Source organism: Myotis daubentonii, chromosome 5, assembly GCF_963259705.1.
Source record: "Myotis daubentonii chromosome 5, mMyoDau2.1, whole genome shotgun sequence".
In the NCBI taxonomy this organism is placed as follows: Eukaryota; Metazoa; Chordata; class Mammalia; order Chiroptera; family Vespertilionidae; genus Myotis; species Myotis daubentonii.
In genome coordinates, this window is record NC_081844.1 from 4,905,075 (window position 1) to 4,918,137 (window position 13,063).

At 50.6% G+C, this 13,063-nt stretch overlaps 2 non-coding genes across 2 annotated transcripts; both read left to right on the top strand.

Moving 5' to 3' along the window:
- Nucleotides 1–766: 766 nt before the first annotated feature.
- Nucleotides 767–838, top strand: TRNAP-UGG (transfer RNA proline (anticodon UGG)). Its single transcript has one exon. It is a non-coding gene; the product is annotated as a tRNA-Pro (tRNA).
- A 287-nt stretch (nt 839–1,125) lies between these two features.
- On the top strand, nt 1,126–1,198 carry TRNAV-AAC (transfer RNA valine (anticodon AAC)). Its single transcript has one exon. It is a non-coding gene; the product is annotated as a tRNA-Val (tRNA).
- Nucleotides 1,199–13,063: the final 11,865 nt, after the last annotated feature.

Consider the following 13,063-nt stretch of genomic DNA (forward strand, 5'->3'; position numbering starts at 1 on the left):
GTCGGGTTCAAGTCCTTTGGGAAGAGCAGGTCCGAGAGGAGTGGTGAGGGGGCGCCGCACGGCCTCTGGTTCTCCGGGGAAGGGTGGCGGCTTCGTCCCGGGCAGTCCCGGGAGGGCCGAGCGCCGGGCACCTGCCTGGGCGCCGCGGGTGCGCGCGCGTTGGTGCCAGCCGTGGGAAGCGAGGTTTCCGGCCATCCCATGTCTGCCTTACACTCCCCTACATTTCCTGAACGCGTGGCAAATAACTATGTGTTGTTTTTAAAATATTTTCATAAAACCATACCAGGCAGCCCACACGAAGAGACGACCCCGGTTTCATTTCTCCCGTCGTGGCTGATGACCCAGTGCCCCCGCGCCCCCTGCGAGCCCGGCGCCCGGTTCTCTCCAGGAGACCTCCGGCTCTCTCGGCCTCTGCGCCCCGCCCCTGGGCCTCCAGCCTTGCACCTTACTGGGGCTCCCTTGGTAGGGGGCCCCCAGTCCCCAAAAGCGAAAGGATGCCCTTCCCTGCTGCCTGAGTGGCTATAGCAATTCGGATTCCAGGACATCTCAGGGGGCCGAGCGGGACGCGGCGTTTGTACTGCGCGAGCCGGGGCGGCTGAGAGTTCACCGTGGACGCGGACACGGCTGGAAGGGATGCGGCGAGCGTGGGAGACTCCGAAACCCGAGCGGTTCCCGATAGGCCAGAAATGAACACCAGTTTCCTGGTGATGCAATGACGCCACACAGAATCAGACTAAGGACTGAGGGGCAAGTGTGAGCAGCAGCTGGCTCGTTGGTCTAGGGGTATGATTCTCGCTTTGGGTGCGAGAGGTCCCGGGTTCAAATCCCGGACGAGCCCAGTTTTATGCTTTTTACAAAATAAAATTTGTTACGTGGCCAGTTTGGGTTCTAGACAGACAGCGGGAATCGCCGAGCTCCGGGAGAGCGGGGTGTCGGGAAGGAGAGCACGTGGGGGAATGGGGAGCCGCCTGGGATCTGCAGGAGCCGCGAGAGGCTGCGTGCAGGACCTCCTGCTTGGGGCTCAGTGCATTGCGGGGCGGTCCCTGGCGCCTATGATGTTGCAGGAACGCCGCGTCGGAGTAGGTTGCTGCAGTGAATAGAGGAACTGGGAGGGCGCCCTTTCAAGTTTCCGTAGTGTAGTGGTTATCACGTTCGCCTAACACGCGAAAGGTCCCCGGTTCGAAACCGGGCGGAAACAGGACTTGCTAGAGCTTTATTTTCTTCCCGGACACTTAAAATTTCTTGTATTGCATTCCATTTGGAACCTTCGGAGACAATGCAGGACATCACGTCATCATCTCCACCTCGTTACAGAGACAGACGGAATCCACAGAGATCGGCACCTCAGTCCTGATTTCCCGCTTCGACCACCTGCCCCCGGAAGGACCTTGAGCACCTCGCTTTCGGCCCCGAGCACCCCTCGCAGGAGGCCGCACACAGCCCGGCCACTCCGCAGCCGCTGGCCCCACACCGGGTTCTGCACGGATTAGGGCGGCACTTCCCGCTGGGGTTCCCTTTCGTATAACCCTTCTTTTGTGACCCATAGGAAAAAATGCTTAGAGGGTGGAACCTTGGCGGCACTCCAACCCACACCCCCAAAGAGCCTGAAGCCTTGACCAGCACCGTAGACCGCTGCGCCACATAACCGCAGCGAGAGGTCACTTAGGTTGTCTGTTTTCAGTGTTGATAACGTCCCCAGCAGCCTCAGGGAAACTTTTCGTAAGGAATTTTAAACCAAGAGCAATAGCCAAAGGAGGTGGCGCAGGGGAGCCTTTACGAAATAAAACGGGGGTCGGAGGGAGAAAATTAAACTGAAGAAGCTCATAGAAACATACTCTTGGGTAGCTGTCCACAGCACCTTCTGGGAAACCCCAGATGACTTTAAAAGGGCCTTTTATGTTTACCCAGAAACAGCCAGTCCGAGTAATTACAGCAGCCATTTAAAACGCAGGGCTGTGCTCAGTGGATGGAGCATTGGCCTGAGGACTGAAGGGCCCCAGGTTCAATTCTGGTCAAGGGCACGAACCTCGGTTGCAGGCTCCATCCAGGTCCCTGATGGGGTATATGCAGGAAGCAATCAATCCCTGTATCCCTCTCATCACTAATGTTTCTTTCTCTCCCCCTCCCTTCCTCTCTGAAATCAATAAAAGTATATTAAAAAAAGAAAAGAAAACTCTAAAAATCTATCCTATCTAATAAAAGAGAAACATGGTAATTAGCATACATCCGCTACCCTTCCCACTGGCTAATCAGGGCGATATGCAAATTAACTGCCAGCCAAGATGGCGGCCAGCAGCCAGGCAGCTTGAAGCGAACATGAGGCTTGCTTGCTTCAGTGACGGAGGACTCCAATGTTCCCCGCCTGCCTTGCCAGCCTCTGAGCTTGCAGTTTGAAACATTGTTACAAATATAGAAGCTAAACAAAACCCCAGAAACCTGCTTTCAGCCAGCCAGGATCTCAGAGCTGGAGTTGATACAGTGTTTCGATTATAGAACCCAAACAAATCAGATACCTGCTTTCAGCAGCAGAGGCCTCAGAGCTGGAGCCAGAGCTAAAGCTGGCCCAGAATGTAAAAAAAAAAAAAAGAAGGAGCAGTTGGGAGCTTCAGTCACCCACCAGCCTGAAAATAGCCCTCAGTCCCTCAACCAGACTGGCCAGGCACCGCAGTGGGGACCCCCACCCTGAAGGGTGTGTGACCAGCTGCAAAAAGCCATCATCCCCTCACCCAGGCTGGCTAGGCACCCCAGTGGGGACCCCCACCCTGATCCAGGACACCCTTCAGGGCAAACCAGCCGGCCCCCACCCATGCACCAGGCCTCTATCCTACATAGTAAAAGGGTAATATGCCTCCTAGCACCAGGATCAGCAGAGCTGCGAGGCCTCTGGGCACCGGGATCAGCGTGACAGGGGGCAGTGCCCAAACCCCCTGATCACCCTGCAGCTCTGTGTGTGACAGGGGGCGGGGCCACAACCTCCCTATCGGCCCTGCTCTGTTCGTGACAGGGGAAGGCGCCCCAACCCCCTGATCAGCCCTGCTCTGTGCCTGATAGTGGAGAGCTCCCTAACCCCCTGACCGCCCTGCGGCTCTGTTTGTGACAGGGTGCGGCGCCCCAACCCCCTGATTGGCCCTGCTCTGTGTGTGACCGGGTGTGGCACCCCAACACCCCCCCCACAGGCCCTGCTCTGTGTGTGACGGGGTAGAGCCATAACCTCCCCATCGGCCCTGCCCTGAGTGTGAGAGTGGCGGCACCCCAACCCCCTGATTGGCCCTGCTCTGTGGGTGATAGAGGGCGGTGCCCCAACCCCCTGATCCGCCCTGCTCTGTGCGTGACAGGGGGGAGCTCCCCAACCCCCTGATGGGCCCTGCTCTGTGCGTGACAGGGGGCAGCGCCCCAACCCCCTGATTGGCCCTGCTCTGTGCGTGACAGGGGGTGGCGCCACAACCTCCCCATCGACCCTGCCCTGAGTGTGACAGGGGGCGGTGCCCCAACCCCCCAATCAGCCCTACCCTGAGCGTGACTGAGGGTGGCATTGCAACCGCCCCGATCCACCCGATCCGCCCTGCTCTGTGCATGACGGGGGCGGCGCCCCAACTCCCCAATCGGCCCTGCTCTGAGCCCGACCAGGGGCTGCACCTAGGGATTGGGCCTGCCCTCTGCCACCCAGGAGCAGGCCTAAGCCAGCAGGTCGTTATCTCCCAAGGGGTCCCAGACTGCGAGAGGGCACAGCCTGGGCTGAGGGACCCCCCTACCCCCCGAATGCACAAATTTTTGTGCACCAGACCTCTAGTATATAAATAAAAGCCTAAGTGACCGTTACAACTGAACAATCGGAACAACTGGTCAACCAGTCGCTATGACGTGCACTGACCACCAGGGGGGCAGATGCTCAATGCAGGAGCTGCCCCCTCATGGTCACTCCCACAGCCCTCCCCCCGCAGCCAACCTCCTGTGGCCCCTTCCCTTGGCCAACCTCCCACCGCCCTAATTGGCCCGATCACCAGCCAGGCTGAGGGACCCCACCCGTGCACGAATTCGTTCACCAGGCCTCTAGTAAATAAATAAAATGAGGGACTGTGTGATGGAGACTCACTTGTTGAGATTGCCCATGAGGGTTTCAGAGACCAATCAACCCGCCAATTTTCTTGAATAAGGGCGGGAAAAGAAGAGAAAGGAGAGAAACCTCACAGGTGGTCTCAAAACTGAGTCTTTTTTCTCCTGGGTACGCTGTTTGGCTGGATGGTCTGTCACAAACGTAGCTTTGGGGTCTGCCCTCCATGGGCTACTGAGCCCACCAGCAAATGATTCAGTTATTTCATTTCTCAAAAATAAACAAACACCCAAACAAATAAACAACAAGAACCACCGATGAGCAGTCAGCTGTGAGCCATGCTGTCATTGTAATACCTGAAAAATTCGGTTGTCAGCAGTTGTCTTCATCGCAATTCTTCAGAAATTACACAAAACTTTTTTGTTTTTCACTCAAGTCAACCATAAAGCAATGAAACGGTGGGAATGCAAAGGGCTATGCAGTCAACCTGACAAGCTCAGGGGCTACATAGCAAGCCTAACAGTCGGCCTAATAAGCTTAGTGACCAAAAGCAACCACACAAGATGGTCTGATCACAAATTTCTAACTGGGTAGGTCATGGCGGGTATCACGTCCCAGGCCTGTTGCTCCCTTAGCAAAGGAAGTAAGCCTGGACCACTGTTCTTATGCATGTAGGATAGCATACCCGGTGTACCGGTTAATAATGCGCATTTTTTCAATAGATGGAGTTACACATATGTTGATATATATGCGATTTGATGTGTATGCTATTTTGTTGTATTGACAGCAAGCTTCAAAACTTCACATGTCAAATTTGCTGAAGGTGTCAACATCATAGATATTTTTACGCTTAAAAATGTTGAATTTCGTGCCAAAAAACGAGCATTTGCGGGAAGTTTTAATTCATTACTTTATTTTGAAGAAAAAGCTATCGTATACTTCGGGAAGCTTATGGTGAACATGCTCCATCTCAAGATACTTGTGAACGCTGGTTTAAACGCTTTAAAAGTGATGATTTCGATGTGAAAGACAAAAGAACATCCAGGTCAACCGAAAAAGTTTGAAGACCAACAATTACAAGCATTATTGGATGAAGATGCGTGTCAAACTCAAAAACAACTTGCAGAAAGATTAAACGTTGCTCAGCAAACAATTTCTGATCGTTTACAAGCACTGGGAAAGATTGTAAAGGAAGGAAAATGGGTGCCACATCAACTGAAGGAAAGACAAATGGAAAACCGAAAAGTCATCAGTAAAATGTTGCTTCAATGGCACGAAAAAAAGGCTTTTTTGCATTGAATTGTGATGAAAAGTGGACTTATTTTGAGAATCACAAAGGCACAAAATCATGGGTTGATCCAGGTCAACCATCAACATCAACTGCAAGGCCAAATCGCTTCGGAAAGAAGACAATGCTCTGTGTTTGGTGGGATCAGGAAGGTGTGGCGTATTACGAGCTTTTAAAACCAGGTGAAACCGTTAATACTGAGAGCTACTGGCAACAAATAATCAATTTGAACCACGCTTTGATTGTGAAATGACCAAAATGTGCCAGAAGACACGGCAAAGTAATTTTGCTTCATGATGACGCACCATCACACACTTCCAAACCAGTTAAAGTCACGTTAAAAGATCTTGCCTGGGAAGTATGAACCCACTCGCCATATTCACCAGACCTTGCTCCTTCAGATTACCACTTGTTCTGATCGATGGCACATGCACTTTCTGAGCAGCACTTCAAAACACACGAAGAAGTGGAATTGGGTCTCTGAATGGTTTTCCTCAAAACAAGAGAAGTTCTATTGGGACAGAATCCACAAATTACCTGAAAGATGGGGGAAATGTGTAGCTAGCGATGGACATTATTTTGAATAAAGCACTTTCAATGTTCTCTTGAAATAATCGTGTTTTCTTTGATTACAAAATCTGCCATTATTAACCAGTACACCTGGTACCTTTGAAATGTCAGAGTAATCTTCTTGTCCTACCTCTCAAAGGCACAACCGCCACACCAGAGGCCAAGACCACCAAGCAGGAGACCGCAGACCCCTCCTTGCCACATACCATCTCTGTGTGCTGTAAATATGAAATGTTGACTATCCTTTACCCACCAATGTAAAATATGTATTGGTTCTCTATTTTGACATTTATCCAATTCTAGCTGATTCTACCCCCCACCTCTGCTTTTTCCTGCACCCTTAATCTATCACCAATGGGCTTCATGCACCTTCCGTATCACTCAACCTTTGATTTTAATGTATAAAATAAGCTGCAACACTGCCATTCTCCGGAGCATGTGAAATCTTGGTCCCCAACATATGTCATCAGTTTGGCTCAAAGAAACTCATGACAATTCTCTACAGGTTTGGATGTTTCTTATGTCAATGACAGAATTCAAGCCGAAGCTGGTTTGGCTCAGTGGATAGAGCGTTGGCCTGCGGACTGAAGGGTCCCAGGTTTGATTCCGGTCCAGGGCATGTACCTTGGTTGTGGGCACATCCCCAGTGGGAGATGTGCAGGAGGCAGCTGATCGATGTTTCTAACTCTCTATCTCTCTCCCTTCCTCTCTGTAAAACATCAATAAAATATATTTAAAAAAAAAAAAAAGAGAGAGAAAGAAACGCCAGCTGTCACATTGCGGCTGCTGCAGACATCTTGAAATATTGTTTATCACTCTTTTGAAATGATATCATTCATTAGACCCACTGCTATATCTTATTTACTGTACAATAAGTACAGTACAGTGGGGCCTTGACTTACGAGTATCCCGACTAACGAGTTTTTCGAGATACGAGCCGTCTCTGGGCCGATTTTTTGCTTTGAGTTGCGAGCTAAAATTCGGGTCACGAGCCAGCTTCAGATACCCCACCGCTAGCTGGCGCAGCGAACGTCACAGTGAACGCCACAACATCAGCCCAGCATCACGTGTCTCACTCGTTCACTTTTTGATTTGACATATGAGTAATCTGAGTTACGAGCTCCGTCACGGAACGAATTAAACTCGTGAGTCAAGGCCCCACTGTAGAATATCTGGCTGACATTACTGTTGTTAGTGACATGGAAAACTGGCTCACTTAATAAACTTAATTTTTTATTACTCTACGTGAATATAATGGCTTTTCTTTTTATTTTCTATGTATTTGTGTTTTTACCAATTATTCTGAGAAGGAGTCTGTGGTAAGGTGGGCCGGGCCCTGCTTGGTGCCAAGCCTCCTCCTGACTGCCCCTCGTCACCTCACGCCTTTCATGTGTGGATCTGTGTCCCAGCTGAAGGCTGGCACTTCCATTGGTCTATGGACCACGGCAACGCTTAGAGAGACAGCACATGATTCTGAAAAGCAGCCCACATTTGAAAGCATTGCTTGCGATGACCTCTACCCACCGCTCAGATCCTGGAGGCGGGAGAGGAAGCTGAGATGGCTGGTTTGCCTGGGCAGGCAGCAGAGTGCCGTACAGCGCTCTCCCCAGCGCACGGTCAAGAAGCTGGAGAAAGGCCTTTGGCCCAGAAAGGCCAGATGGACGCTCAGGGCCTTGACCATGGGTGTCTTCAGACTGACCACACTTAAAAGCCACCCATCACTGATGAGAGAGAATCATCGATCAGCTGCCTCCTGCACGCCCCCTACTGGGGATGAGCCCACAACCCCGGCATGTGCCCCGACCGGAATCGAACCTGGGAGCCGGCAGTCCGCAGGCTGACGCTCTATCCACGGAGCCACACTGGCTAGGGCCCAGGTTGCTTTTTGCTGGAGTGCATTTGGGGGCTTACCTCCAGAGGTTCTGATGTAGTGCATCAGGCGTGGGCTCAGGAAGGCACTTTCCCAGAAGCCTCTGGGAAGACAGCGGAGCAGGTGAGCCCCATGAAGGCAGCAGTTGCCTCCAACAGCTTTCTGCCTCCTTGGGGTGGAGGGGTGCGGCCCGTGGAGAAAGGAAAGGTACGAACTCCTGAGGGAACAGCCCCATTCACGGCCCTTTAATTTCAGTAGGAGCTAAGGAAGGCACAAAACCAAATTCTCCCACCCTCTGACCGCCCCCTAGCCCGCCCCACAGCTTCTGGCGCGCAGCCTCCAGCTCGCAGCTCCTGCACTGGGTGACTGCCTGCCACCACTGCCCTCCCCTCTCCTGCCTCCATGGAACTGCCCGTCTTTCTGCAGCGGCACAGGCCTCCTCCCGCCGTCCCTGTCCACGCTGACCTTGGGTCTTCAGCCTTTCTCTCGCCTTCCACCTGCTGAGCATCTTCCTATTTTTCTCAGAAAAATCATCAATGGAGGGGAAGTCAGTCCGTCCTGGAGTTTGACACCGGCAAGTTCCTGCCCTCATCTGGCCGTGGTGGCTCCCTGAGATGTTTCTGGTCCTTGTTCTGAAACTCTCCATGCAGGTCAGAAAAAAAAAAAAAAAAAAAAAAACAATCAAGCCCTTAGCGCTAATCCCCAAGGCGTCTCCTGCTTGTCTCTGCGGCTCAAAGAGCGGCAGCTGGCGGGGCTCTCAGCTACGGCGGGATGAATCAGGGAGTCAGAGCCGGCACCCAGGCTGCCCTTTGGTCCCACTGGGTTGTCCCCATCTACACGCCTCGCACACCCCACCTCCAGCGCCCCGGGCCCGCCAATGCTGGGAGGTGCACTGGGGCTGCAGACCTTCCAGGGAGCGGTAATGACCATCAGCCGGCTGCTCCCCTACCCCACCCACCGCAGTGACTCTCCAGGCTCCCAAACAGGCCCACCTGAGTCGGTACCACCAGCCCCTCCGGCCCCAGGGCTCCACTTCGGCCCACCTGCATCAGAACGCCTTTCTGACAAGCCCCGGGGAGCGGGGGGCCTGAAGCGCTGCCCTGAAGGGTGGGGACCAGGTTCCAAGGCTGCCTCCTGTGGGGCTCCCCAAGATCCCCGCCCCGCCCTGCTGGTCCCGGCTCCACCTGTCTGGCCTCAGCGATGGCTGCGATGGTCTGGGGCTGTCTCTCAGGTGGGACTCTCCTTGGAAGCAGCATTTGTCTTGGATCCCAGTGCCTGGCAGGTAGGGGTTCCGATCAGGGCCAACTGCAGATGCCCGACTGGTGGAGGGGGTGCCCGGAGGCTGTCAGGAAAGCAGCTCTTGTCTTTGTGACTGGTTGGTTGACACAGCGATTCGGGACTCCTCGGCGGTGAGCTCTCCAGGAGCCTCATCCAATTCCAGAGTCTGGAGGAGACGCAGAGCCCACAAATGGAACATGTGAGTGAGCAGACACGGAATTCCCCGTGAAAGTGGCTCCAGTTGGAGATGAATGCGATGGGATTCCGTCTGAGGGTCCACATGACCCTAGAGCAGTGGTTCTCAACCTTCTGGCCCTTTAATACAGCTCCTCATGTTGTGACCCAACCATAAAATTATTTTCGTTGCTACTTCATAACTGTAATGTTGCTACTGTTATGAATCGTCATGTAAATATCTGATATGCAGGATGGTCTTAGGCGACCCCTGTGAAAGGGTCATTCCACCGCTGCCGGAAGCCAGTCCATCCTTGCTGCTTGGCACAGTCACTGCAGGGAAGAAACATCTGCACAGCATATGTTTCAAGGGACCTGGCGTCTATGGCATACTGATCTTAATATGTTTGCTCCCCTTCCTGGCGCTGTGTGTTTTAACCAGGGTCACCTCTCAGAGAAAGGTTGTTTCCCCAGGTAGGGATTCTCCCCTGAAGTTAGGGAGGGGATAAAACCCCTTAACTAAGTGCCAGGCGGGTAATTAATCACTTTAACTATGAACAATCATGCTTAAGCTACATAATCTTTACTCTTTGGAATGGAGATAAGAAACGCCCTAACCTTTGGAATAGAAATTGACAGGATTAAAATCAACTGGTATAAATACAGATGTAACAAGACAATAAAAGACAGAACCTGGCTGGAGAACCTGTACAGAACCTGGCTGGAGAACCTGACTAGAGAATCTGGCTAGGCTGCTGATCAACTGAACCTGCGTTCTTCATTCTTCACCAACTCCGCCCACACCTTTGGGAACCCCTGGACCTGCTGGGGTTGGACCCCAACAGACCGCCAAAGGGGTCGCGACCCACAGGTTGAGAACCGCTGCCCTAGAAATACACGAGCATCTCCAGGGAGGTGGGCGATGACCAAATACTAGCCAGGATGAGACCGGCTGCAAACTGGACTTAAGCTGAGTGACAGGCTCCGCTTTCCTCAGACCGAGCCACCCAGTCCCCAATGTCAACCTGGCCTCGCTGACCAGGGCACGTCCTGAATTGTCTGGGAATGAAGTGATGGTGAGCCTACTCTATGCTAGAGGCTGCAGGGCGGGTGGGCAGCCCTGAGGGGGAGCTTGTCAAAGTGGATTTGGCCTGAGGCAGGGAGGCCAGGGGGAGCTGCTGCCGCCCTCCACAGCCGATCGTGGTGTCTCAGTGGTCCAATTCTGGATTTATTTGGAAGGTAAAACCGACAGAATTTGCAGACAGTCTAGGTTGGGATGTGAGAAGGAGGAATCAGGGATGACACAGAGGCTGAGTTTTGAGCGGCAGGAAGAATGGAGTCACCATTCCCTGCGATGGTGGCAGTAGGCTGCTGTGGGAGGGGGATATGGGCTCGCTGTGTTCAGGTTACGTTTGCAGTAGCTCTTGCCGCCCTCTAAGACACCATCCCTTTTGCTGAGACCTGAGAAATGACCTGTCTCCCTACACACTCTTAATATCCAGACAGTTCATGTTCTAACTTCTGCATCCTGAATGAATACTTAGCAGTGAAGACCTGATTTGAATTGTGGGTGTGACTCCTTTTCCATGGTTTCCTGTTGCCCCTTGGGTAACACCTGCTCCCTTCACACAGTCCTCCAGAAACGGAATTGCTGGGTCATTGGGTTCTATTCTTCACACTGTTTTCCGTAGTGGCTGCACCAAGTTGCAGTTCCACCAACAGTGCACGGGGGTTCCCTTTTTTCCACATTCTTGTCAATTCATGTTTGACTTTTTGGTTTACTGTGCAGAGGCTTTTTAGTTTGATATATTTCCATTTATTTATTTTTGCTTTTGTTGCCTTTACCCAAGGAGATACAAAAAAAAAAGTATTGTTAAGAGTGATGTCAAAGAGTTTACTTTCTATGTTTCATTTAGGGCTTTTATGGTTTCATGTCTTATATTTAAGTATTTAATCAATTTTAAATTTATTTTTGTATATGTTGTAAGAGAATGGTTCATTTTCACTTTTTTTCATTTATCTGTCCAGTACCCACTTGTTGAAGAGACTCTCATTTCTCCATTGTACATTCTTGCCACCATGTAAGTGTGAGTTTATTTCTTGGCTCTCTATTCTGTTCCATTGATCTATGTGTCTGTTTTGTGCCCATGCCATAGTGCTTTAATTACTATAGCTTTGCAATGTAGTTTAAAACCAGGGAGTGTGACACCTATAAATTTGTTCTTTCTCAAGATTGCTTTGGATATTGAGTCTTTTGTGGTTCCACATAAATTTTAGGATTATTTGTTGTAGATAAAGAATTCTTGGTTGGTGGTTTTGTCTTTCCACACTAAATATTTCGCCTCACTCAATTCTTGCTTGCATGGTTTATGACAGGAACTCTGATGTAATTCTTATCTTTATTCCTCCATAGGTAAGATGTTTTCCCTCTGACTTCTTTCAAGATTTTCCTTTTTGTCTTTGGTTTTCTGCAATTTGAATATGATAGGACTAGGTGTAGATTTTTATTTTATTTTTTAAAGATATATTTTTATTATTGACTAGAGGCCCAGTGCACAAAATTTGCACACTTGGGGGGAGGGGTATCCCTCAGCCCAGCCTGCATCCTCTTGCAGTCTGGGAGCCATTGGACAACCTTAATGCTGCTGCGGAGGCGGGAGAGGCTCCTTCCACTGCCTCTGTGCTCACAGCCGTGAGTTCGGCTCAGGGCTTCTGGCTGAGCGTCGCTCCCCCTGTGGGAGTTCACTGACCACCAGGGGGAAGCTCCTGTATTGAGCATCTGCCCCCTGGTGGCCAGTGTACATCATAGCAACCAGTCATTCTGCCATTCAGTAGATTTGCATATTAGCCTTTTATTATATAGGATTTCAGAGAGGAAGGGAGAGGGAGAGATAGAAATATCAATGATGAGAGAGAATCATTGATGGGCCGCCTTCTGCCTCCCCACCTCCCCAACTGGAGATCGAGCCCACAACCTGGGCATGTGCTCTGATGGGGAATTGAACCATGACCTCCTGTTTCATAAGTCGATACTCAGCCACTGAGCCATGCCGGCTGGGCCCTAGGTATAGATTCTTAGTTTTTTATCTTACGTGGTTTTCTCTGAGCTTTCTGAATTTGTAGTTTGCTGTTATTAATGTGGATACAATTTTAGCCATTATTACTTCAAATATTTCTTTTATTTCCTTCTCTTTTTCTCCTTCTTTTGGTATTTTTTTAAGTAACATTTTTATTTTTCAATTACAGTTGACATACAATGTTATGTTAGTTTCAGGTGGACAACATGGGATTAGACACTTATGTAACTTATGAAATGATCCCCCAATCAGTCTAGTTTCCTCCTATGACCATACATAGTTGTTATAATATTTTTCACTGTATTCTCATGCTGTGCTTTACATCCCTGACACAGTTTTTATTTGCACATTTTAATCCCTTCACCTTTTTACCTCTGCCCCCACTCCCTCTCCCCGCTGGCAACCATCAAAATGTTCTCGGCATCTATGAGGGTTTTGTTTTTTTTTAAAATATATTTTATTGATTTTTTACAGGGAGGAAGGGAGAGAGAGAGTTAGAAACATCGATGAGAGAGAAACATCGATCAGCTGCCTCCTGCACACCCCCTACTGGAGATGTGCCCGCAACCCAGATACATGCCCTTGACCGGAATCGAACCTGGGACATTTCAGTCCACAGACCGACGCTCTATCCACTGAGCCAAACCGGTTTTGGCTATGAGGGTTTTTTTCAGTTTTGTTTGTTCATTTATTTTTCCTTTAGAATCCACATGCAGGTGAAACCACATGGCATTTGTCTTTCTCTGTCTGACTTA